Genomic DNA, 26,048 nt, shown 5'->3' with positions numbered 1-26,048 from the left:
ACTGTCACCCTGCTTATTTAACTTCTATGCAGAGTACATCATGAGAAACGCTGGGCTGGAAGAAGCACAAGCTGGAATCAAGATTACCGGGAGAAATATCAATAACCTCAGATATGCAGATGACAGCACCCTTATGGCAGAAAGTGAAGAGGAACTAAAAAGCCTCTTGATAAAAGTGAAAGTGGAGAGTGAAAAAGTTGGCTTAAAGCTCAACATTCAGAAAACCAAGATCATGGCATCTGGTCCCATCACTTCCTGGGAAATAGATGGGGAAACAGTGGAAACAGTGTCAGACTTTATTTTGGGGGGCTCCAAAATCACTGCAGATGGTGATTGCAGCCATGAAATTAAAAGACACTTACTCCTTGGAAGGAAGTTATGACCAACCTGGATAGCATATTCAAAAGCAGAGACATTACTTTGCCAACAAAGGTCCGTCTAGTCAAGGCTTTGGTTTTTCCAGTGGTCATATATGGATGTGAGAGTTGGACTGTGAATAAGGCTGAGCACCGAAGAATTGATGCTTTTGAACTGTGGTGTTGGAGAAGACTCTTGAGAGTCCCTTGGACTGCAAGGAGATCCAACCAGTCCATTCTGAAGGACATCAGCCCTGGGATTTCTTTGGAAGGAATGATGCTAAAGCTGAAACTCCAGTACTTTGGCCACCTCATGCGAAGAGTTGACTCATTGGAAAAGACTCTGATGCTGGGAGGGACTGGGGGCAGGAGGAGAAGGGGACGACAGAGGATGAGACGGCTGGATGGCCTCACTGCCTTGAGGGACGTGAGTCTCAGTGAACTCCAGGAGTTGGTGATGGACAGGAAGGCCTGGCATGCTGCAATTCATGGGGTCGCAAAGAGTCGGACACGGCTGAGCGACTGAACTGAACTGAACTGATACCTATTCATCTGTCAAAGGACTTGTGAGTTGTTTCTGTATCTTGCCTATAGTGAATTATGCTGCAATGAACACAGGTGTGTAAACATCCCTTTGTGATGCTGATTTTATTTCCTTCTGACATATACCCAGAAGTGGGATTATTGGGTCATTTGGTAGTTTCTTCCATGCTTCCCACTCATATCATGCAGCCCTGAATTGTCTGCTGTATTCCTTGCAAATGAGCATGGGAGTCTGGCAGCATGCATAGGCATTTGGAAGAACCATTCAAGGGTAAATGGAAACATTCCAAATGGCTGCTTAACACTTGACAATTTCACTAGTCCTGAGTCAAGGAGTGTTTCTTTCTTAGTCCAGTCAGAAGTCTTACAAGTTTTTGAGCCTGGAACACCCTGCTTCTAAAGCAGTTTTTATATGCTTATTTGCTTGTTTGTATATTTTTCATTCAGGAAACATAAAATGTGAGTTTTTTTTCCCTAGCTCTTCTTCACCTTTCTTTCTATATGTGTTCCGCTTCTCTCTTTGATTCTTTATCTACCATGAATGAATTTATTTTTAGTCACTTACATCTCTTGCCCATTATCAACTCAGCTTTCTAAAGCCCTTTGAGTGAAATAAATAGTTAGATGTCCCTTTCACAGCTTTGAACACTGTTTGTGCAACCTGCTGTGAACATTTTAAGAGAAGATGCCAAGTCTCTCTGCCCTGCTCATAAAAAAATGTTCCCCAAAGCCTTAAATCTTACCAAGCGTGCTATCTGGTAAATGTCTATAAATTTACACATGCATGCATGTGTGCATGCCAAGTCTCTAGAGTCGTGTCCAACTCTTTGCAACCCTACGGACTGCAGATCACCAGGCTCCTCTGACTATAATCCTCCATAAAGTAAATATCCAACTTAATAAAAATGAGATCCTTGTAGTGTCATTGGAATGTGAATTCTAACAAGTCTTGGGGTGCTCATGTTTAATTTGGGAAGCATGTTTGGTTTTTCATGTAAGTGAATCCGAGCCAAATAAGAATGTTCCAGAAGAGAGGTGGATAGGGTGACTGTCTGAAAATTCATCTTGCATGTGGGTAAAAAATTCTCATCTTTTAGAAGCATCCCTGATGTTCCATGAGCCCATCAACTATTTCAAGGGCTACTTGGGACTTCGTTCTAGTAGAATGAGTTCCATACACCATTGCTGCTTCCATGTCCACAGTTGCTTTATCAACCTAAAGTGAACAAGCCAAATTCAGACTCTGATAGGAAAGAATTGTACCCCAGAAACATGCAAGTTAGTAGAGGCACTAAGGGATAGGAGGATTTTTCTGAATCTGAAATAGGCTATATGCCATAACTGACAGCTGTTTGTAAACAAGAAAATATGGCCATAGCATTCAAATGGCTCAAAGTGAAAGAAGTTGTATTTTATACATAAAAGTTAAATAGTTATCTGAGAAATATATATATATATATATATACACACACACATATACACACACACACACACACACACACACACACACTGTTTTAAAAGATCCCAACCACATTCACATTTAATGACATAACAATTATGACCGCTGTAGCTTGGGATTGGGTAACCATAGTAAGAGCACCTGGATAAATAATTTTTACTCTACTTTTTTAAAAATGTAGAAATATGATCAGAAGAAATCTAATTAGAAATCAGAGTGTTCAAATTTCAATGAATTCTTGAGTGGCTCAGCTTTCTTTTCTACATAAAAGTATTTTAAAATTAAAGAGAAGAAAATTCAAGGATGAATTTTTGATATAATGAGCTTTTAACCTGTATTTCTGAAATTGGCAGTGACTTATGCAATACATTGTTAGTAAATCAAGATAAATAACTTTTTTCTTTAAAAAAGGGAAGAGGAACAGATTGCTTAGAAGTCTCGAAATGTGAATTATGCCAATTGGTCCTTTGGGAAATATCTCTCTTAGTTCAAACTGATTCCCTTGGGAAACGGTAAAGTTCATTGCTTAATAAGCATAATGAGATTTTTATATAGTACAGAAGCTGTTGTCAAAGGCTCTACGGACATGCTGCAGAGCTTTTAAAGCTAAGGTTTCTGACAGGGAATGAAGACCATTCTGACTAGAGGGGAAAAAAAAAATCTTTTGACCTCAGGTTCTTATCTTTCTACTTTGAGATGTAGTTGAATACTTAAAACATATATTTTAAGTTTTTCTGAAAAAATGAAGTGCTAATTTTACAAAAATTATACTCTGACAAAGAAACATACAGCAACTGATGGAAGTGAAGGCACAAGCTCTGTTCTCCAAAGCTGACTAGCAAGGCAAGCAAGTGAGGAAGTGGCAGCATGCACTGCGTGTGTGAGCGAGCTCAGTCCTTCAGTAGTGTCCGACTCTCTGCTACACAATGGACTTTAGCCCAAAAGGCGCCCCGATCCATGGAATTTCCCAGGTGAGAATACTGGAACGGGTTGCCATTTCCTCCTCTAGGCGATCTTCCCTACCCAGGGATCTAATCCGCGTCTCTCTTGTCTCCTGCATTGGCAGGCAGACTTTTCACCACCGCATCACCTGTGAAGCCCTGCTAGAGCTGAGAGCTATGCCTAAAGCTGAAAACTTCTGAGAAATCCCAGAAGTTTCAAGATCTTGCCTTGTCAGGTGATTCTTAAAATAGACTCAAGAGACAGTTTCTCAAGTCTTAAGTGAATGAAGCCAAAAGACTAAAATACACCATCACTGGGGGGGAAAAATTCCATCTGGATAAAGTAAGCACTTTTGTATACCTTCCTACCATAAATATTGGCCCAAAGGGATGAATTTGGTATCCATTTTTATATTTTCAGAGTAAAGTCTATTTTGACTTGAACAGAATGGAGCAAAGTGTGAAGGCAAAAGAAATATTGCTGTGAGTTTTGTACATTATAATATTTTACAGAAATAGGTTTCACCATTTCTCTTCCTTAACTGCTCCCTGCAAAAATTTAAAAGGGGTCACTGAATGACAAGAAATGGGATAAGGAATGTTATAGACTCTGAGCACCAGAATGTCCAGCAACAGAAACGTTTCTGACCATGCACTTAGACTATATACTCACTCTCAAAACAGCTCACCTGCTTTAAGTCTACGTGGTCAGTAATCAGCATATATGACCATACTTTGCCAGGCTACTGCTTTCAAAGCTCTGTCCAGTGCATAATAAAGGTAAATTTTTTTGCAAGATACAAGATCTATGACATCCCTGTGAGGCACTGTTGAGTCAGAAAACTGGCTCTAAAGCTGAGACCCTGAGTTACCCAGTCTCTCACCATCATCTTATTAGCTATCCTGCCTCTTAATATCCACTCTTAATATCCTCCAGGTATTAACAGTACCTGGTGGCTCATACAGGGAAGAATCTGCCTGCAGTGCAGGACACCAGGGTTTGACCCCTGGGTCAGGAAGATCCCCTGGAGAAGGGAATAGCAATCCACTCCAGTATTCTTGCCTGGAGAACCCCATGGACAGAGGAGCCTGGTGGGCTACAGTCCGTGGGGTCGCAAAGAGTCAGATACAACTGAGCAACTAACACACTCTTGGTATCAGTTTCTGAATAATGATTAAAACTAACAGAGATTTTGGTTCTTCACTTTCAAAAATGCTCAGGATACATTTCCCAGAGACCTCAGTTATTGTATGTGTTTCTTTCCTTATTCAGTTATTTGTGTTTCAGTCACACATGGGCACTTGCTTGTAAGATATTAGCTACTTCACTTAATTCTTTGCTTTTTAGGGTCAACGGATGAGTAGTAAGTGAAAAAAAAAAAAGGTTCTGTAACCATATCAGCCCAATTTCAAGCATACTTTAGTATTTACCAGCTATGTGGCAGTGGGAAAGCTATTTATCACCTCTAAGCCTTAGTTTGCTCTTCTAGAAAATAGAGATGGTAGTAGCATCTGCAGGCTTCCCTGGTAGCTCAGCTGGTAAAGAATCCACCTGCAATGCAGGAGACCCTGGTTCTATTTCTGGGTGGAGAAGATCCCCTGGAGAAGGGACAGGCTATCCACTCCAGTATTCTTGGGCTTTCCTGGTGGCTCAGCTGGTGAAGCACCACCTGCAATGTGGAAGACCTGGGTTCAATCCCTGGGTTGGGAAGATCCCCTGAAGGAGAGCATGGCAACCCACTCCAGTATCCTTGCCTAGAGAATCCCCATGGACAGAGGAGCCTGGTGAGCTACAGTCCATGGGGTTGCAAACAGTCAGACATACTGATCAACTAAGCACAGCACAGCACAGTAGCATCTCATAAGATACTTAACTAGAGGGATTATAATATATATACATAGGAAAATATATATATAGGGAAAATAATATATATGCTGCTACTGCTGCTGCTAAGTCGCTTCGGTCCTGTCCAACCCCTGTGTGACCCCATAGACGGCAGCCCACCAGGCTCCCCCGTCCCTGGGATTCTCCAGGCAAGAACACTGGAGTGGGTTGCAATTTCTTTCTCCAATGCATGAAAGTGAAAAGTGAAAGTGAAGTCGCTCAGTTGTGTCCGACTCTTAGCGACCCCATGGACTGTAGCCTACCAGGCTCCTCTGTCCATGGGATTTTCCAGGCGAGAGTTCTGGAGTGGGTTGCCATTGCCTTCTCCAAATAATACATATATTGCAATATATATAAAGTCCTTACCACGGTGGTTGTCACTGAAAGTGTTCAATTTATATGAAAACAATATTTTGAGTACCTAAACCACTCTCTAGGGCTTCCCTGATGGCTTAACAAGTAAAGAATCTGCCTGCAATGCAGGAGACACAGGAGACCCAGGTTCGAACCCTGGGTCAGAAAGATCCCCTGGAGAAGGAAATGGCAAGCTACTCCGGTGTTCTTGCCTGGGAAATCCCATGGACAGAGGAGCCTAGCAGGCTATAGTCCACGGGGTTGCCAAGAGTCAGACACCACTAAGCAACTAAGTACACACAAGCCACTCTTTAGTTGAAAGTAGGTACATTGAAAAGTTATTCTAACTTTCTTACTTCACTGAAGTAGACACACTCAAGTTCAGATGGCTGAATTCCCAACCATCATGAACACATTGGTGAGAAGGCTACTCTCTGATGTGACTGCAGCCCATGGTTCTCCCAGTATAGAGCTGAGCAGAGTCAGGGTCAGGCGGAGGCCAGTGAGTGAGACTTCAAGGAGAGCGGAAGAGTCTGACTTTATTGGCAATTCAGATATTTTATTCATCACAGAATTTTCTCATTAATTTTAGATGTTTGAAATATTGAATTAAACTGTTGTTTACCTTTCCTGACTTCTTTCGTGTTCCCGTTGCCCTAGTTCCAACTCTGGCTCTTTCGTTCCTTTTTCCCTGGAGCTAGCTTTCATCTGTTGATTGTGATGGCCCCAGGCTCGCCCTCACCAGGTCGTTGTTGACTCCTCAGGCCCCCATCAGCAGTTATTAGAAAGTCCTCCTGTGCTATGAAATTGAGTACAACTTCAGCTCAGTATGTGGTATCCAGTGGCTTCCCAGGTAACCCGCCTGCAGTGCAGGAGACATAAGAGACACAAGTTCGATCCCTGGGTCAGGAACATCCCCTGGAGGAGGGCATGGAAATCCATTCCAGTATTCTTGCCTGAAGAATCCCATGGACAGAGGAGGCTGGTGGGCTACAGTCCAAAGTATCGCAGAGTCAGACATGACTGAAATGACTCATCATGCACTCACGGTGCCCAAGTATGAACTAGTGTTTCCACCCAGGCATGTATTCCTGGATTCTGTCCAGTTACATGGCAATGAGAAGGGACTCCTACCCAAATTCAGAGGATGCTTGTGAGAGACAGAGTCATCAGTGATCTTCAAGCCCCAAGAATATTTGAGTTCATCCAAATGCAGATTCAAATTCACTGTCCCTTGTCCTGTGAAAAGCTGGACTCTGAATTCTAAGGAAAATAGTAAAATATCTAATCAAATTCCATCCTCAGAGAAGATTAGGCTTTAGAAGAAACTTGGCACGATGCTTACAGAATGCTTTTGATCATTCAGCATTATAATAACTCATTGTTGTCATTCCATGTTATCAGTCACATTTGATAAGTTAAAAAGTTGAAGGATAGAGAGATTTATTTATAAAGAATCCCAGTGGAAATTAGAATCAAAACTATAAGAAGCATTTATAGCTAGAGTTAACTTTTATATCTGAGGTTTTTTAGTCCTTTTCCTAGCCCTTGCAATTACATTGCTGAGATGCTCTCCAATTTCTAAAGTTGGAAGAATTAAATATCAAGTTGCTTTCAGACGGCATGAATTACACTCCCCAGTGCTCCCCACAGATAGTCACCTAATTTGGGTGAAGTCAAAGATGCTTATGTTAGTCAAGTTACAGAGTGACCTGAATTTTGCAATAAGAAGTTCATGATCTAGAGTGACATACTATCCTGGTCTTAACACTGAAAATTCTGCAACCCAGGAAAACCATGATGGTTAGTCATTCTAGTTGCTAACCAGAAACATCCTCCAAGTTACAAACGCACGTTGACTTTTCTTCTCTCATTATTCTTCCTGGTTAGTTCATATTTGTGATGATTCACATAAGATGCACTTGTTTGATTTCAGAATTTGATTTTCAGAAATGAATCAATTGTTACTTTTAGCTAATAGTTTGGATTTATGATGGGAGTTCTGTAGAAGAGAATGGAAACCTACTTCAGTATTCTTGCCTAGAGAATCTCATGGACAGAGGAGCCTGGCAGGCTACATATAGTCCATGGAGTCACAAAGAATTGGACACAACTGAGCAACTAACACTTTCACTTTCACTTTTTTCACGATAAGAGATCAACTTCGAAAAACCAAAGACAACTTTGGGTAGAAGTATGTACATAGCAAATTGTGCCATAAAAAAATAATGGAGAAAAACGTAAAGGTGCTCTAAATATATATTATAAAACTATAACTGTATAATAACCTGCTTAAAACACTAGTTAGATCATGTTAACATTGTAAGTGAATCCCTGGCCTACCTCCCCACTACCTCTCTTTCCAGTTAAAACTCACATTCCATTATGCATCCATTTCGCAAGCATTCACTGGCCACCTTTGTCTGTGCAATGCACTGTACAGTTGTAGAGACTCTAGATTACACAAGAAAGTTCAGGCTTGTAGCTCCAAATGGGGGATTAAAATCAATGCAGAACAGAATCAGTTCAGTTCAGTTCAGTCGCTCAGTCGAGTCCGACTCTTCGAGACCCCATGAATCGCAGCAAGCCAGGCCTCCCTGTCCATCACCAACTCCCGGAGTTCACCCAACTCATGTCCATCGAGTCAGTGATGCCATCCAGCCATCTCATCCTCTGTCGTCCCTTTCTCCTCCTGCCCCCAATCCCTCCCAGCATCAGAGTCTTTTCCAATGAGTCAACTCTTCGCATGAGGTGGCCAAAGTACTGGAGTTTCAGCTTCAGCATCATTCCCTCCAAAGAAATCCCAGGGCTGATCTCCTTCAGAATGGGCTGGTTGGATCTCCTTGCAGGCCAAGGGACTCTCAAGAGTCTTCTCCAACACCACAGTTCAGAAGCATCAATTCTTCAGTGCTCAGCCTTCTTCACAGTCCAACTCTCACATCCATACATGACCACTGGAAAAACCATAGCCTTGACTAGACGGACCTTTGTTGGCAAAGTAATGTCTCTGCTTTTGAATATGCTATCTAGGTTGGTCATAACTTCTTTCCAAGGAGCAAGTGTCTTTTAATTTCATGGCTGCAGTCACCATCTGCAGTGATTTTGGAGCCCAAAGAAATAAAGTCTGCCACTGTTTCCACTGTTTCTCCATCTATTTCCCAGGAAGTGATGGGATCGAATGCCATGATCTTCATTTTCTGAATGTTGAGCTTTAAACCAACTTTTTCACTCTCCACTTTCACCTTCATCAAGAGGCTTTTGAGTTCCTCTTCACTTTCTGCCATAAGGGTGGTGTCATCTGCACATCTGAGGTTATTGATATTTCTCCCGGCAATCTTGATTCCAGCTTGTGCTTCTTCCAGCCCAGTGTTTTTCATGATGTACTCTGCAAAGAAGTTAAATAAGCGTGGTGATAATATACAGCCTTGACATACTCCTTTTCCTATTTGGAACCAGTCTGTTGTTCCATGTCCAGTTCTAACTGTTGCTTCCTGACCTGCATATTGGTTTATCAAGAGGCAGGTCAGGTGGTCTGGTATTCCCATCTCTTTCAGAATTTTCCACAGTTTATTGTGATCCACACAGTCAAAGGCTTTAGCATAGTTAATAAAGCAGAAATAGATGTTTTTCTGGAACTCCCTTGCTTTTTCCATGATCCAGGGGATGTTGGCAATTGGATCTCTGGTTCCTCTGCCTTTTCTAAAACTAGCTTGAACATCAGGAAGTTCATGGTTCACATATTGCTGAAGGCTGGCTTGGAGAATTTTGAGCATTACTTTACTAGAGTGTGAGATGAGTGCAATTGTGCAGTAGTTTGAGCATTCTTTGGCATTGCCTTTCTTTGGGATTGGAATGAAAACTGACCTTTTCCAGTCCTGTGGCCACTGCTGAGTTTTCCAAATTTGCTGGCATATTGAGTGCAGCACTTTCACAGCATCATCTTTCAGGATTTGAAAGAGCTCAACTGGAATTCCATTACCTCCACTAGCTTTGCTCATTGTTATCCTACCTAAGGCCCACTTGACTCCCCATTCCAGGATATCTGGCTCTAGGTCAGTGATCACACCATCGTGATTATCTGGGTCGTGAAGTTCTTTTTTGTGCAGTTCTGTGTATTCTTGCCGTCTCTTCTTAATATCTTCTGCTTCTGTTAGGTCCATACCATTTCTGTCCTTTATCGAGCTCATCTTTGCATGAAATGTTCCCTGGTATCTCTAATTTTCTTGAAGAGCTCTCTAGTCTTTCCCATTCTGTCATTTTCCTCTATTTCTTTGCACTGATCGCTGAGGAAGGCTTTCTTGTCTCTTCTTGCTATTCTTTGAAACTCTGCATTCAGATGCTTATATCTTTCCTTTTCTCCTTTGCTTTTTGCTTCTCTTCTTTTCACAGCTATTTGTAAGGCCTTCCCAGACAGCCATTTTGCCTTTTTGCATTTTTTTTTCTTGGGGATGGTCTTGATCCCTGTCTCCTGTACTATGTCACGAACCTCATTCCATAGTTCATCAGTCACTCTATCAGATCTAGGCCCTTAAATCTATTTCTCACTTCCATACCTGAAACCTCTACAGCTGGAGACAAAAAGGCAGGGGAAAATTTTAATTTATTTCCAGGAACATTGTCCTAAATTGACCAATATTTTCCAAATTTTAAGTCTTTTCTAATGCTCTGACTATGTTTCTGTACCACTCAAAATTCTATGCTTTCTTCATAAGCAAACCAAAAGTTTCAGGAAACATATTTTAACCCCTGACCTAGATTTAATATTCCTTTGTCTAAAATTCCACAATAATTAGAATTTCTTTTAGTATAGCATATTTATTAATGTCTTCATATATTACCAAAAAAAAAAGTTTACCTCACACCATACACAAAATACATTCTAAAGACATTAGAACACTAAATATTTAAAAGTCAACAGAAAAGAATAGTAGGCAATATTTCTCTGATATTACAATAGAGAGAATTTTTTAAATGTTACAGCAATAAAACAAATGTCATAAAGATAAAATATCAGCTACAACTCTGGTTGCATTTAATAAAAACCCACAAGAAATTAGTTTAAGTTGAAAAGGAGAATTTATTATATGTATTAATATCTGTCAGTCGCTCAGTCTGCAACCCCATGGACTGTAGCTGGACAGGCTCCTCTGTCCATGGAATTCTCTAGGCAAGAATACTGGAGTGAGTTGCCGTTTCCTTCACCAGGGGATCTTCCCCATCCAGGGATTGAACCCGCATCTCTTATCTCCTGCATTGGCAGACAGGTTCTTTACCACTAGCACCACCTGGGAAGCTCATGTATTAATATATGGAGATGCAAAGGCAAGGGTGTGGCTGGACCTCAGAAACAACTAGAAGCGGAGACCTGAACCCCATTAAGATATTTTTAATCTCTGCTGTCCTTTGTACAACCCCTTCAGTTCTAATCACTGCTTGTGTTCTCTCCGTTTCTCTACCAATATTGTGAAAGGCAGGGAGTGTGTTGACAACTGTTGAGCTTCCAGTTTTGTAGGTTGGGTACGGGAAGAGAGATGGACCCTCATGTGAAAGTCCAACAGATGCATTATGCATTAGTAGTTCAGTCGTGTCCAACTCTTTGGGACACGGACTGTAGCTGGCCAGGCTCTTTTGTCCATGGAGTTCTCTAGTCAAGAATACTGGAGTGGTTTGCCATTGCTCTCTCCAGGGGATCTTCCTGACCCAGGTATCGAACCCACATCTCTTAATCTCCTGCATGGGCAGGCAGGTTCTTTACCACTAGCGCCACCTAGGAAGTTCAGCAAGAGATTAGCATTTCTTCATATACTCACTTGTCACCAGAGCATAAAACAGCCACTGCTGCTTCACCACAAAACGGTATGGAAGCATGAGTGGAGAACAGTTCCCAGAAGAAAATAAGTAAATATCTTCACTATAAAAAGATAAAATTCCAAAAAAAAAAAAGTAAAACTTTCATGATCAGGAAAAAAAGATAAAATTAAAAATCATAGCAAAGTGGAAAAAATATCAAACAATTACGGGAAGATAATTTGTTTCCTTAATGCATAAATGTATAAGATAAGTATGGATACCCCTCTCAAAATGGACAAAACCCAGAAATTAAGAATGGAAGAAAAAACAATTACAATGAAATACAATAGGACACTGTGGGAAAATGTTCAGCTTCATTAATAGTCAATGAAGTATGAATTTAAATAACCATCAATTGCAAAGATTTTGCCTAGAGAATTGATTTTCTTTTAAATTTACAATGCTTAGAGATCCAGAGAAATACACCCTTTTATACACTCATGTAGGCATGTAAATTGATGCAAGCTTTCTTGAAGGTAATTAATATGCATCAAGATCTTTGAGAATGAACATAATTGAAGACATAAATAGACAATATTTTTCATGAAAATATATCTATTGAAACATTTGGGATAACAAGAATTGGAAATAGATACACATCCAGCAACAGAGTTATCTAAACAAACCTTTGTATTTTGAGATGAAATATTATACGTATTAAGACTTTACATATTTAGTAAAATATTAAATAACATAGAAAATGTCATTAAGAGAAAAACACAAAAACCCAACATCTTATATGCAACATAATTCTAGTATAGATATAAACATTGGGAAAAAATTGGAAGAAAATGCCCCTAAATCTTGATATTGTTAACTCTCTGAGTGGTAGAGCTTGAAATTATTATTTTTCTCCTTTGGAAAACTGTTCATTTTTTTAGTGTCAGACCTGAGAATGTGACTGAGCCAATCTAGGAGTGTATGTTCAACAGAAGTACTTTCTAGATTCTGGGAAACTTGAACAATAACAAATACAGAATTTCAACATGAAATTCTTTACAGGAAGAGGGCTATAGGAAAATATGTTGTTTAATTTTGAGATTCTGTAACCTTTTCAGGTGTTCTACATGATAATTATTGCCTGTTATATCATTTTGCACAACATCTAAATCAGTGAATGAAAAGTTTCATTAAAAGGCTTTATTAATGTTTCAAATAAATATGCAGAGATATTAAAACCTAATGGAAAAGAATAAAAAGAAAAAGAAAATGTAGCAGAGGGCTTTGCATTTTTAAATATCTGCATTAAATGTCAGGAACTTGCATCCTGACTACAACATATCTGAAATGACTGATTAAAAGGTGCCTTTTTTTCATAGAAACACAGACCCTCTTCTTATTTTTGTAAATGGAAAAAGAGATAAAAGTTGTTGATATAAATCCAATAGTAATTTCTCCAAAAGCTGTGTCATAGAGGTTTGTATTTCTGATCAATAATTTTTTAACTTTTCATTAAAATGAGCACAAAAGCAAAATACTTAAGACTGCAAATTATTTTTAGTCCCAAAGAAAGAAGGTCATTGTATCACATTTTTCAAAATATGTTTCTCAGGACATGTGTTTGCATGTCCCAGTTGCAAAAAAAAAAAAAAAAAACACAACCTGTAATCAAATGAATTTGAAGGACACTGGATTAAACAGAATCAAATTGGTTTCTTTACTATAGAGCTTCTCAAAGAATTTTATATGTTATCATGCAGTGTGAATTTCCAAAAAGAGATGGTATTCAGCTGTCTTCCCAAATATACTTGACCACTGAACTCTTTGTATGCAGCATCTCATGGGTGACTTCTGTGCACACACGTTGGTAAATACTGCTCTGTCAGAACTTTGAGCTTCCACTTGTTCTGGCTTCAGACATCCGTTCTCATCTTTAACAGCAATATTTCCTTCTCAGCAAGACAAAATTTCAGCTTAAGGAACAGCAGAAATAAAGGGGGAAGAAAACTAGAAAAATATGATGAAATGTCTAACACAGCTCCCCTGGAACTACAGGTTATGAACTTGGCATATTTTATCGATTTAGTTAATAAGTAGATAAATGAAATTTGAGCCTTTTCAGCATTTAAATGAGATGTTGAAAGCTAAAAATGTAACTGCTCTCCAGAGACGTTAGAATGATCACAGACGTTCATAAGAATAAAACTTTGGCATGAATCCTTTGGCAATATTCCTGGTTCTGGCCTGAAAGCAGTAGCTGAATAGGAGATGAGCCATTCCTCCAGGATGCGGTGGTGCTGGCAGCCTGAAGAAAGTGAGCGTTCAGAGAGAATCAGAGCTCTGAACGTGCTTGGGGACGATGGACCATAATAGTTGAGAGAGAGTGAGCCATCACTGCTAAAAAGGCAGCGATGGGGAAAGTCACGCTTATCTAACTCCCTCAACAACCACCTCCTCTCTCATAAGCCTCTTGGTCTTGGCACAACTTACCACTTTATCAGGCAAGATGTTAAAGCAAAAAGAGGCTCAATTCAACTGATTGATCTTTTGTTGGGGACAATGTACTATGCTCAAATCATTGCACTGAGTCCTGGCAGAGAGGGCAAGTATCAACAAAGACTGTCCCTACCCCTAAGAAACAGACTCCAGCTTATAATTTTACACCAAAATGAAGTCTTCAAATATGAGCTAGATTGTGTGTGTGTGTGTGTGTGTGTGTGTGTTAAGTTACTTCAGTCACATCTGACTCTTTGTAACCCTATGGGCTGTAGCCTGCCAGGTTCTCAATCCATGGGATTCTCCAGCCAAGAATACTGGAGTGGGTTGCCAGTGCTCTCCTCCAGGGCATCTTTCCGACCCAGGGATCGAACCTGCATCTCTTACATCTCTTGCACTGGCAGGCAGGTTCTTCACCACTAGCACTGCCTGGGAAACCCCAAGAGCTAGATTATATGTTATCAAAAGAGAGGGAAGAGTTCAACTCTCAAAGAAGAATCAGGAAAGACTTTCATCTTTGTGGCTAGCTAGCATGGTCTTAGATATGAATAGCTTGCCAATAAAATTTGATGAATTGAATTACATTGAATATTGAATATCACTGGCATAAGAGTACTTTCGGCTTTGGGTACTTTTTTTTCTTTATGTGCAATTGGAATTTATTAAGAAAAAATACTGGCAGCATCTGCTAAACTGTTCATAAAGCATACCCTTTTTCTTAACTAGTCTTTCCCAGAACTGGCTATCCTTTGAAGAAATTCCTCACCCCATAGACATATTTTCTTTTTCCTCAAAGGCCATTCCTACTGAATTCATGCTATCTCTGAGACATCAAGGAGACAGCTTGGGTGTGGTCACTATCTCAAGGGGGGGACACTACACCCCATTGTCCCTTTTCAAAGGACACCGAGGTCTGAAGACACTTGTAGCAGATTTGGTCAACAGCCAGACCACTGAGTCTGTCCTCATCCTTATGCACAGTTCTGTCCTCACGCAGGACTTCTTGAAAAATAAAAATTCAGATACCCCTTGTCCTTTCACTGTCCACTAGGTCAAGAAACACTTGCTGCCCCTCCAAATTCACCTGCCATGAAACCTTCATCAAGAATATTTTGATCTCCAAAAGAAAACAAGAAGAGGTTAAGCTGAATAGGAAGAGAGCATTTATCAAAGGGAATCTTAGAATTTAAATGTGTAGCCTTGAAATTAAAGGTGCAGTAAATATAGGTCTATAGTAAATTGCTTATGATGTAATAAACTAGAATTATAGATGTGGCAATAAAGAGAGGCAATATAATATTGTATATTTAAGGAGCAGCTATCAACAAAGGAATAGATCAAATTTCCATCTTGTTTTCTGTTGATAGCTTCTGAAATGGCTATTATTTGGCAGGAATGTAAAACAGGAGTCAACAATACTGAAGCTTTCCATTTCTTGATTGTCAGCTAATAGTTTTATCCTTCCTTCCTGGATGACCTCGAAATGTATCACAACAGGCACATAGCAGCTAGTTGAGGCAATAGGCAGAGTTCAAGGAAAATCTGCTTTCCCTGCTTCTTGTTTGTTCAAGGAAAATATAATAAACAAAGAAACCTGATTTTTGTGTGGTACATCTATGTAGCTTTCTTTGCAAAATCGAGTATTTTTATTTTTTTTGAAACCCAGAGACTATTATTTGAAGTACTGAATAAAGTAGCATTTTACAAAGAGGAAAAGAATACAATAATTAAAAGCAGCCACTATTAAAACTCTCTTAAGACCATGGGGATACTGTATTAGTTTCCTATGGCTGCTATAACAAATCACCACAAACTGATTGGCTTAAAACAACAGGCATGTGTTCTCTCACAGCTCTGGAGCCCAGAAGTCCAAAACCAAGCTGTCAGTAGGGTTGCACTTACTCTACGGATGATCAGGTTTCTTGCCTCTTCCAGCTTCCGATGGCTGCAGGCATTCCTTGGCTTGTGACTGCACCTCTCCTCTCTCTGCTGTTCTCTGTCCTCACCTGCTCCTGGGTAATGCTAACCAGTCTTGTGATTTTAATTACCACCTTTGGTGGTAACTCCCAAATTTCTAGCTGCAGTCCAGACCTCTCCCATAAAGTTCAGATCCATATTGTGACTTCCTGGTTGACACCTCTGCTTGTAATAGTGATTTTGATCACAAAATCACTACCCTCCAAGTCAAACACCTCTACTTAGGGGTCATCAGCAAATCCTGCCAGCTCTAACTTCAATTTTTATTTGGAACTCAACCACTTTTTGTCATGCCCCAGTACCTGTACCAACCTTTATCGTCTCTCACCTGGATTATCTCAGTGCCTCTTATTAAAATGACCTATTACTGCACCTGCTCCAGGAGTAGATCTCTGCTTCTGTTCTTGCCCTTCTCTTCCCTTCAGTTCAGTTCAGTTGCTTAGTCATGTCTGACTCTTTGTGACCCCTATAGACTGTAGCACATCAGGCTTCCCTGTCCATCACCAACTCCCAGAGCTTGCTCAAACTCATGTCCATCGAGTCGGTGATCCCATTCAACCATCTCATCCTCTGTCATCCCCTTCTGCTCCTGTCTCCCTTCCCTTCAGTCCATTCTTAATACAGAAACCAAGGAGGGTTAGACAATTCCAACCCCCTTTAATTTCACACTACTGCCACATTCACAACACTTCTGGCATTTCTGGTCATCCAATGTGTGGAGGTTTTCCCACACCAAGCAATTCTCTGCGATGCCAACTGGGTGTCCCACAATTTAACTCAATGAAACCTGGAGATCGTGTTAGATCTCATGGGGTAAGGACTCAGTCTCACGAGACTTCCCTGCCTCTTCAGATGCCAATCTCAAGTGGTAGGTTCCCAGGCTACCTACAACTTCCATTCAACTTGGCTACAAAGCAGAGGTTCCCGTGACCTCTTCCCTCATGGATTTGCTTGTTAGAGCAGCTCACAGAGCTCAGAGAAATACTTACTTATGTTTACCAGTGCGTTAAAGTGTATTTTAAAGCTTTCCACTGATGGACAGGGAGGCCTGGCATGTTGCAGTCCATGGGGTCGCAAAGAGGTGGACATGACTTAGCAACTAAAACAACACAAACCAAACCACCTTCCTGTTATATGGATGTGGTCACCAACCTCGAACCTCTATGAAACCCATCCTTCAGGCTTCATTATATAGTCATGATTGATGAGCTCACCGGCCAGTGATGATTGATTTACCTCTAACCTCTCTCTCCTCCAGGGAAGTCAGAGGGTAGTACTGAAATTTCCAACCCTCTAATCACTTGGTTGGTTCTGCTGGCAACCATCCCCCATCCTTAGAGGTGGTTTCCAAAGTCACCTCATTAACATAACAAAGACATTGATTGCTCTCACCACTTGGGAAATTCTAAAGGCTTTAGGAACCTTTTCTGTGCCAGAGAATGTAGAAGATCAAAGAATATGTTTCTTTTATTAAGTTACAAATTCACACAGGGTGATTCTCTTGAAATATGTCATATCATATCACTATTCTTCTCAAAATCTTCTCGTGATTCCCATCTCACTCAGTATTTAAAACCCAGTGTCCTGTTTTTGTCTATATGGCTCTCTGTGATTCCCACTGTGGGACATTCTATTCCTTCCAAGCAGTTTCCTTACCTCCTTCAGGATTTTACTCAGAAGTTGTCCCCTCAGTGAGATCTTTCCTGGTCTCTCACCTTGACATGTCAGTGGGCTTCTTGTTGATGAATGTAAACCTCAAAAGTCAAATTTTTGTCTGTTTTGTTCACAGTTGTATCCCATTTGCCTAGAACAGTGTCTGGCTCACAGTAGGGTGGGCATTTCATAAATAAATGAACAAATGAGAGAATGAATCATCAAATGAATGACTTCTTCAATAGTTACAGATATGACAAAGCAATGACCAGTTGAAGTAAAACAACAACACAAACAAGTAAATATATGTGGGGTGCAATTTTATTGCATCTCTGAAATGGTTGTTATGGGAATATATTCACCATTATCAGGTTAAGTAGAATCAAAACAACGTATTTGTTTTATAGGAACAAGATGGAGTGCTATTATTTTTGTGTGTGTTTTTTTTTCCCCTCATCATCAATGAGATGGATTCCTGGAACAATGGAGTATTGTTTTTCTTAAATTCCTTTTGGGAAGAATGGTGTGCATTTCATACTGCCCACTCATCATCCAGAACAGGCTCCATCTAGAGTGAGCTGGGGTGGAAACAACGGGCAATAATAGAACAGCTTCTCTGTAAAATATGTGCCTGTGACAAGGACCTTCATTTCCACCATTGTGTACCTACACCGGCTTGGCTGGAATACCTCCCTGCTCCACAGAAAACTAGGGAATGACCAGTTCTCTTTTGTCATAACTAAAAACAGCTTTCTTCAGGGAAAGCACACATATACTTAATAGATATGTGTTGAACTGAGCTACACTCCTGGAAGCCATAAAGTCAGAGAAAAAGATCTTTAGGGGAAAGCAATGATTTGAAAGCAGATTAGGAAGCAGGTTATTAAGTATCCTTGGAAACAAAGTAAAAATAAATGTTAAAAGTATATTCAATCAATGGGACCTACAGCAAGGCTGGGTCATTTTAATATACAAATGTCTGGACCCCATTCCTTGACACAATTCTATGGGGTTATATATGAAATAAGGTCTAGAGAATGTTTGGAAACCGTTGTTTTGGATTTACCTTAGATATTCTTGTAAAAATGCAGAATTTGGTCTTGGCCTTCTCAAAGCACTGCCTTTTGCCTACAGTATTATGCTGTTGATCCTACAGCAGTAGGCTTTGTGACTATGAACAATTCTCTTGGAAGTCTCGATGGAACTACGTGGTGCAAGCCACGAGTTCTGACTAGGTTTCCATCTCCCCATCACCACATCCCACTGAAGGCAACCTACCCCCTGTGTAGGATGCAGCCATCTGTGGTTTCCAGCTGTGTCCCTATCATCACAAAACACTACTGTCTACATCTTAACATGACCTTGGTGCAGGAGTCTACCCAGTAGAGAGAAAAATCCTGCTACCTAAGTTTTACTGCAACTTCTAGTGAATTTTTCTTTGCTTACTGTGAATCAGTATGTTATGAATTCAGAATCCTGTTGGAAGAGAATGGTACATGCATAGATGTAACTTCTGTTAAATTGTCCATCTTCAATTTCAATGCTAAGCTGCTAAGTCACTTCAGTCGTGTCTGACTCTGTGCGACCCCATAGACAGCAGCCCACCAGGCTCCCCCGTCCCTGGGATTCTCCAGGCAAGAACACTGGAGTGGGTTGCCATTGCCTTCTCCAATGCATGAAAGTGAAAAGTGAAAGTGAAGTCGCTCAGTCGTGCCCGACCCTCAGAGACTCCATGGACTGCAGCCTTCCAGGCTCCTCTGTCCATGGGGTTTTCCAAGCAAGAGTACTGGAGTGGGGTGCCATTGCCTTCTCCATCAATTTCAATACTCTTGGGCTAAAAAATGAAGATGATGTGTATCTGAGTCAGCAAGGGCTACTATGATAAATACCATAGACGGGGTGGCTTCAACAGCAAACATTTGTCTCTCACAGTTTGGCAGTTGTCAAGTCCAAGTGATGATGACAGCAGATCTGGTGTCTGGTGAGAACATGTTTCCTGGCTTGTAGATGGTTATCTTTCCTCCTAGCCTCATATGATGGAGACTGCTCTTTCTTCTTCTTACAAAGATGCTTATTCCATCATTAGGGCTCCATTCTTCTGATCTCATTACTTCCCAAAGTCCTCTCCTCCAAATATTGTCACAGTAAGCCTTCAAATATGAATTTGGAGGATCACAAACATTCAGTCTGTAGCATTCTAGCATTGATTCTTTCAAAATTCAGGTCCTTCTCACATGAAAATGCATGTGTTTCATACCAACAGCCCCAGCATTCCAGCATTAACTCTAAAGCCCAAATCTAATCTAAACTTCATCTAAATCAGAAACGGGTGAGGCTCCAGGCAGAATTCACCCCAAGACAAAATTCTCCTCCAGCTATGAACTTGTGAAACCAAACAAGTTATTTACAAAATGCAATGTTGGGACAGGCATGAAATAGTTATTCCAACCCCAGAAGGGAGAAATCAGAAAGAAGAAACAGGTGATGGATCCCAAAGAAGTCTGAACTCTATCAAGGTGTCCAAGAGAGATCAAGCTTGGGGAATAACCCTCTTTGGCTCAATGTTCTGTCATTTGGACCCACTGCAGTAGCAAAAATCAGCCCATGGCTTGATGGAGCACTCAGTGGCCCACTGTGATGATCAGGCCACTTTACAGCTTTGCCCAAGGAGGTTACACTCTCAAAGTTCCCTGAGCAGCCCTGCTCCCATATCTCCCAAGTTGCCCCATACCAAAAACAGTTTTTTTGAGTTTTAAAACTACTTTAGAATATGTGCACACATTTTATCTTTTTATACTCCTTGTCGAGTGAGCGTGTGTGGTAACTTTCCTCAAGTGAGAGATGCAGAGCAGAAGGGACAGAGTCTTTCACATTAGCTTCGTTTGTACCAACATCCTTCTTTCCTGCAGAGTATAATTGTAAAAACCGACACAAAGACCTTAGACCCTTATGAATAAAGCCTAAATAACAACCTTTATTAAGAAAAAAATGTTTTCTAGAACACAAAGAATTTTGCTGTGTATAGAATATTTGATGTGCTACCTTTATCATCCCAACCCAGGGATAAAACCTGGGTATCCTGCATTACCAGCAGACTCTTTACCACCTTCCCACCTGAGCTACGAGGGAAGCCCACGTTTATCATTTTAAATGGCACCAATATTCACAAACGAAGTCAGAACCTGACTCAGAATAAAACCAAGACCTTTTCTACATTCTGACCTTTTCATATTGTTTGGACAATGCGTTCTAAATTATCATTTGTCATGACCTCAGGCTGAAAATGATGGGTGAGCTGGGAAGAAGCTGAGAGGTATATATACTGATGATGACCTTTGACCCTTGTCCAAACTTCCTGTTGGTGATAAGACAGAGACTGATCCCTAACCATATTAAGAGGGTTCTGATTTTAATTCCACCATGTATGTTGGAAGAGGAAGGATTTCCTCATACTACCAAGCAAATCTCCAATACACTGTGCTGTGTGCTTAGTCACTCAGTCGTGTTGGACTTTTTGCAACCACATGAACCGTAGCCAGATTCCTCTGTCCGTGAGATTCTCCAGGCAAGAATACTGGAGTGGGTTGCCATTCCCTTCTCCAGGGGATCTTCCTGACCCAGAGATTGAACCCGGGTCTCCTGCATCGCAGATATATTCTTTACTATTGGCCACCAGGAAAGCTGATACCAACTGGGTATCCTGAAATTCAACTCAATCCTGACACCATCTATCTGGAGAAAGAATTAGAATCAGATTCTCCCATACTGCAGGGTCTCCCACACTGCAGGCAGATTATCATCTGAGCTACCAGGGAAGCCCATTAACTAGATTACTGGCTTATTGAAAAGAATGTACCTGGGTAACAGCCAGATGGCAGAGATGCATAAGACAAGGTACAGGGAAAAATTATGGAGCCTCCATGACCTCTCCCAGTACCCTACTCTCTCCAAATCCCCATGTTCACCAACCCAGAAGCTCTCTGCTACTGCTGATACTGCTAAGTCACTTCAGTTGTGTCCGACTCTGTGTGATCCCATAGACGGCAGCCCACCAGGCTCCCCCGTCCCTGGGATTCTCCAGGCAAGAACACTGGAGTGGGTTGCCATTTCCTTCTCCAATGCAGGAAAGTGAAAAGTGAAAGTGAAGTCGCTCAGTCGTGTCCGACTCTTAGCGACCCCATGGACTACAGCCTATCAGGCTCCTCCATCCATGGGATTTTCCAGGCAAGAGTAGTGGAATGGGGTGCCATTGCCTTCTCCGCAGAAGCTCTCTAAGTGCTATCTTTTTGAGTTTTTATAGAGGCTCCATTACACAGGTATTGATCATTTAAATCATTAGCCATTGTCCTTTGAACTCAATCTCCAGCCCCCCTCCCCTTCCCAGAGGTCAGAAATGGGCTTGGGAATGAGTCTGAAAGTTTCGATCCTCTAGTCATATGGCAGATTCTCCTAAGAAGCAGTTCCCATCCTTAGGTATTTTTCAAAAAGCTCTTCTTTAATACAACAAAAGACATCTTTATTGCTCTCCCCACTTAAGAAATCTCAAGTTTTAAGAGTCTGGTGCCAGAAATGAGGTCAAAGACCAAATATGAACTTTTTCTCACAAATCACAATATCACATATACCCAGGCCATGAGGAATGATTGATAATCGGTACTCAGTTTGATTCACATAAAAGAAAATGGAAAATACTTCTATGTCATTCACATAATAAAAACAGAAAAAGAAAATAGTGTATGTGAAAAATACAAATAATACTTCTTAACTTTGGGTACATATGAGGTGTGACTGTAAGTCATGAAAGTGAACATGGAAAAGCCAGGCACATGGATTTTGAGGTTTATCACCCTCCTGCACTCCATCCGCCATGCTCTGCTTCACAGCAGTTACAGTTAAAAAAAAAAAGAAAGAAAGCTGGTTTTTCATCTTCATTTGTTTCCTTACCTTCACTGAGGAACTCTCAAATGCCTGCTTTCTTCTCTTATGCACTGACTTGACGGAGATGATTTAGAGAAAATAAAATGCTCATGGGTGAGAGGGGCCATTTAACTCTCCCTTGAACCTAAGCTACTTTCTTAGTTTTGCTTTCTCCAACCCTTCTGTGGCTCATTGAATTTTTAAGGGAAGTCATGCTCAGCTCAGCTTAAATAATAAAAATAGAGAGAAGCATTGACCTCAAGACAAAGGGAAAGGGGGGCAGAGCAGCAAAAGGAGCGAAAAGAACACAGAAGACAAACAGAGGAAGGAACAAGCTAGGTGTTCCTCCCCTGGAAACCATGGAACCCAGGCATCCAGAAGTTGACTATATGGAGAGCCCCAAACACTTGAAAGGTCTCATTGACAAGCTCACAGCTACAAATCTAAAAATAATAATAATAACAGAAGTAGTAGTAAATAACAGTAGTAGTTTAAAATAGTAATAGTAATAACACATATGTCTTTAGGTATGTGTCCCTCTAATCCTTCTATCAAAGACACTGAAATTCAATTTTGTAAAATCTGCAGCTTTGGGGAGGAGAGAGGAAGTTGGCTGATGCTGAAAGAGTCTGCTTCTGTTTGAGGTCTGGCACCTTTTAATAACTTCCTCCTGTTTCTATCATATTCCGCTTTCTTGGTACTTCCCCAGGCTTGTATATATCTCACTTCACTATAGGTTTTTGGTATTTGCAATCTTCTCTGAAGAAAAGGTTGGGGCTTCTCCAATGGCAGTAGTAATAAAGAACCCACCTGCCAGTACAGGAGACATAAGAGTCTCGGGTTTGATCCCTTGGGTAGGGAAGATCCCCGGGAGAATGGAATGGCTACCCACTCCAGTAGTCTTGCCTGGAGAATCCCATGGACAGAGGACCCTGGCTGGCTACAGTTCGTAGGGTCAAAAAGAGTAAGAAACAACTGAAGCAACTTAGCACTAAAGGAAAAAGGAGATAGTGGTGGGGTATTGAGCTAATGACACCATTTATAATGCTTGCTTGGTGAAGGAATGAAGGAAAATTGCCCCCAAAATGACAAAACAGAGTGTACCCTGATACCACCTAAGCACGTAACAAAATCACTTAATATTCTCTTAAACTCAGGTATAGCCAGCTTTATGAAAAATACAACTCTATACCAATAAACAATTTTGAAGTGAAGGGGGAGTTCTACAAGTGCTGAGTCCTTTCTTTATCCTCATTATCCATGTGTGAAATGAAAGTCACTCAGTCGTGTCCAACTCTTTGTGACCTGACCCCATGGACTATATGGTCCATGGGATTCTCCAGGACAGAATACTGGAGTGGGCGGCCTTTTTATTCTCCAAGGGATCTTCCCAACCAGGGATCAAACCCATGTCTCCCGCATTGCAGGTGGATTCTTTACCAGCTGAGCCACCAAGGAAGCCCTATTCATGTATAATAATACTCATTTATGAGGCATGATTGAGTGTTCAGATTACTTTCACTGCATTTACTATTCCCTTTCCAGAGCAATCATCCAAGGGAAGCCCAATGTAAGCAAGGCAGCATCATTAACTTCATTTAGAGATGACATATATCATGACGTAAATATATTTATATTTATAATGAATTGAGTTTGTTAAAGACAAGGATTTCTGATTATGAATAATTTGGGCAAAATGTGTCATATCTTTGTTCATGTTTTCATTTATGAACACAAATATACTACCTCCTACTTGTATTGTTATAAGTTTTAAATGAAATATTCATAGTGAAAGAGCTATTTTATAGAAACTTTCTTCCTGGTACTTAAAAAATCTTTCTCAAAGAAAAAATAGGTGGACCAAGGTTTAGACTTCAGAACTTCTGATTATGATACAGGTATTTGTTCTTTCCTACCAGCCTGTCTCCTGCAGATTAAAGGTGCTCGCGACTTAGCCAATGATTAACTTTTCTCAACCAGGTGGTCCCCAACCTTCAGGATCTGATGCCTGATGATTTGAGGTGGAGCTGATGTAACAATAGTAGAAATAAAGTGCACGGTAAATGTAATACACTTGAATCATCCCCAGATCATCGCCACTTCCACCCTTGGTCCGTGGAAAAGTTATCTTTCATGAAGCATGCCCCTGGTGCCAAGAAGTTTGGGGACTGCTGAACTATCATTGTAGGTTAAACATTTTAAGATACTTTGGTCTCTGTGAGGATATTGATTCAGTCCATCCTCCTGAGGGTCTCACCATGTTCTTGGGGAGATAGACAAGTAAACAAGTAACTGCTATAACTACTGTGGAAATTCCAGCATCAAGGAGTTTCTGATCTTAAGAAGGGGCTATTCCCATTGTGGGTCATCTGGACTGTGGCAGGAAGCCACTGTACATCCATCTTTTTCTGGTGACCAAGTGTCTACTGTGGGAGCTCACTGCATCCCTTTTGAGCATCTACTGACAGTTCTGAGAGAATCTGAAAGTCCCTCCAGCCTAGGACCTGTTTACCAGTGTCTGACAAAAAAAGGAAAAAAATGCAAAGTCAAAGAGCAGGCATGTTCCTAAGGTTAATTTCAGAACAAATAATATGATTCCACAGGAAAACATTAACAAAGCCAAGTCCTATTCATCTCTGGTTTCTCAGAGAACAGAGAAATAATTTCCACACGCATCTCACATCATCAGTCTAAAAAACCCAGAGACATTTCCTAAGGAGCCAAAATAGTCAAATCAAACATCTTAGCTTTCAAAAATGGGCACTAGTTGATTTTTTAACACAGAAAGTCAGTTTAGGAAGAATTTGCCTCTCCATCAAATAATTTTAAATTAAAAATTACAGATGAGTATTCATTTATTGTTCTTTCAAACTAGAGTCAAATTCATTTTCTGAAGTGAGAGTCTGCCAATGGAAGCTCTTTTTCTTAGAAAGAATAATCATAGGTTGTACCTGTGCCAGTGATGTTCAATTTTCACACTCAGATTTTTGTTTTGTTTTTGTCTGTGTTTCGAGTGGAGAGAAAACTTGAAGCATTTGCAAACCAGTCTCAATGGTGAGAGTAAACAAATAGTAGTATACTAGTTACAAGTGTTCAGCCTTCTCTGGGCACCAATGAATATGTTTTTCCAAAGAAATAGAGGACTATTGATTTTAATCAAGGAGCAAGTTAAGTGGTCAACAGTTAAGAGCCTCTACATTATGTTCTGTGTCTGTTGAGAATCCCAGGACAGCCCTTAAAGAACATTTAGAATGTATATTTAATAATACTTATATTGCCTTTATGAACATCAAAGTCGGAGCTGAATTCTCTGATGACTATTTAAGCGCTGATATTTTGTATCGTAGCTTGTGATGAGGTCCTCCTGTTTAAGATGGCAAAGACAGTGCATGTGTTTGTTGAGCGGAGGAACACTCAACACTCTCCAGAGATAGAATGTACGTTTGCTCTGCAACACAATCAGTTTCTCAAAGTAACACAAAAACAGTTTTGTTTTGTTTTTTTAATCTGCCCGTGCACTTTGGAAAGTATTAGGATATGACTGCAGAATTCTGAGCCACAAGGAAGAGGTATGTTCATTCTGAAAAAAATCTAAGCGTACATGTGACTCATTTTGACCCTACTCAAATCTGTGTGATTCTTCTGAAGTCAAGAATGTCTATTTTTTTTTTAATAGA

General features: G+C 40.5%; 1 protein-coding gene across 3 annotated transcripts in view; it reads left to right on the top strand.

Annotated features, from left to right (window-relative positions):
- The window catches only part of GRIK1 (glutamate receptor, ionotropic, kainate 1), a 473,915-nt gene that overhangs the window by 277,971 nt on the left and 169,896 nt on the right, over positions 1 to 26,048 (top strand). The window lies entirely within an intron of this gene.

Source organism: Bison bison, unplaced genomic scaffold (genome assembly GCF_000754665.1).
Source record: "Bison bison bison isolate TAMUID 2011002044 unplaced genomic scaffold, Bison_UMD1.0 scf7180017864368, whole genome shotgun sequence".
NCBI lineage: Eukaryota > Metazoa > Chordata > Mammalia > Artiodactyla > Bovidae > Bison > Bison bison.
Note: the sequence above shows the minus strand (reverse complement) of the source record. Positions and strands in the feature narration are given on the sequence as shown.